The 1,850-nt window shown below is 51.3% G+C and overlaps 1 protein-coding gene across 2 annotated transcripts in view; it reads right to left on the reverse strand.

The window, feature by feature from the left end:
• KCNN1 (potassium calcium-activated channel subfamily N member 1) overlaps positions 1–1,850 on the reverse strand; it is a 36,197-nt gene that overhangs the window by 19,943 nt on the left and 14,404 nt on the right. The window lies entirely within an intron of this gene.

Below are 1,850 nucleotides of genomic sequence, written 5' to 3' on the forward strand. Positions count from 1 at the left end.
AGGCACTGGATTCCCACATGGCTGACCGCAGTTCAAGTCCCAGACCTGGCGGCTTGCTTTCTTACTTTCTCTCTATCTCTGTCTCTCTCTCTGGGAAGTGCACATGCCCCAAAGCAAATTGAAACATACTGATAATAATAAATAAAAGATTCTTTGAAAACTTCTAAAAATTGTTACTTATTTTATGATTCTTTTTAAAGAGGGACTTTTTTTTTTCTTTTGGAGAGGTTTTCGCTATAGGGCACGTGCGCTCACCAGAAAGACAGAGAGACAGAGAGACAGAAAGTGAGAAATCACCCCCCTCAGGGGGATGGCCACGCCTCAATCCCTTCTCCTCCATTCTCCTCTCGGGATCTTGGGCACGCACGCACACGCGCCCGGCGTGAGTTCTAAGCCACCGGGTCCGGGACGTGAACCACGGTCGACTATGTGGGAATCCAGCGACATAGCCATTACGCTAACTGTTGGTCCCAAAGAGGGACTTTTTCTATAGGGTACATGCACTCTCCACAGAGACAGAGAGACAGAAAGTGAGAAATCACCCCCCTCAGGGGGATGGCCACGCCTCAATCCCTTCTCCTCCAATTTCGTCTTGGGATTTCAGGGCACACACACACACACACACGCCCAGCATGAGTTTCTAACTGCTGGGTTCGAGACTCAAACCACAGTCAGCCATGAGGGAGTCCAGTGACATAACCATTGCACCATCTGCTAGTCCCTATTTTTTAATTTAATTAATTAAGTAGTTAAAAATATGACCAGAGAGAAACACAGAGAAAGAAAGGAAAATGGAAAAGCAAGCCACCAGGTCTGGGATTTGAACTGTAGTCGGCCGTGTGAGAGTTCTGCACTTTAACCACCATGTCATTTGCCAGCTCCTATTTTTTTATGTTTAGATATTTTTACCATAGGGTACATGCCTTTGCTGGGGTGAGAGACAGAGACAGAGAGATGGAAAGTGAGAAATCCCCCATCCCCCAGAGAGGATGGCCACACCGCAATCCCTTCTCCTCCATTCTCCTCTCCGGATCTTGGGCACGCACGCACATGTGCCCGGTGTGAGTTTCAAACCACCGGGTCCAGGACTCGAACCGCAGTTGGCCATGTGGGAGTCCAGTGACATAACGGCTATGCTGGCCCACCATTTTCACAGATTTTGAAGCATTTCACCCGTGCACGACACTTTATAATGTCTAAGGCTGATCTCACGGGGGCCCGACCCTTGACAGTTTAAAAGGCCTGGCCTCCTGCGGCCCCCACTGCCACCATTTACAAGATCTGGCCTCATCCCACCAAGCATGATACAGTTTGCAGCTAACACAGTCTTGGGACCAGGAGATGGCATAATGGTTACGTCCCTGAACTCCCATGTAGCCGACCACAGTTCGAGTCCCGGAACCGGTGGCTTAAACTCACGCCGGGCGCGTGTGCGTGCGTGCCCAAGATCCCGAGAGGAGAATGGAGGAGAAGGGATTGCGGCGTGACCATCCCCCCTGGGGGGTGATTTCTCGCTTTCTGTCTCTCTGTCTGTCTCTCTGGAGGGCACGAAAAACCTTAAAAAAAAAAAGAAAGTGACAGTTCTGATCACTCTGTCCTGACACACACATTGGGTAACATAGGGGACCCACAGCCAGGGTCCTAACCCACCTCCAATGGCTCTCATCGGGCCAGGACACTCCCTGACCCACACCTCCTCTGGGACTCCCCCAAGGACGCCCTTAAGCTGGGAACCTGCCCCTTGAGGACCAGCACAGAGATTCGGCTGGGGTCCCCCAGGGGTCTAGCCACCTCCAGGACTCCAAGGTTCCCTCCCCACCCCGCTCCAAAAAAAAAAAAAAAACCCTCCC

This window comes from Tupaia chinensis, unplaced genomic scaffold, assembly GCF_000334495.1.
Source record: "Tupaia chinensis unplaced genomic scaffold, TupChi_1.0 Scaffold000201_1, whole genome shotgun sequence".
In the NCBI taxonomy this organism is placed as follows: Eukaryota; Metazoa; Chordata; class Mammalia; order Scandentia; family Tupaiidae; genus Tupaia; species Tupaia belangeri.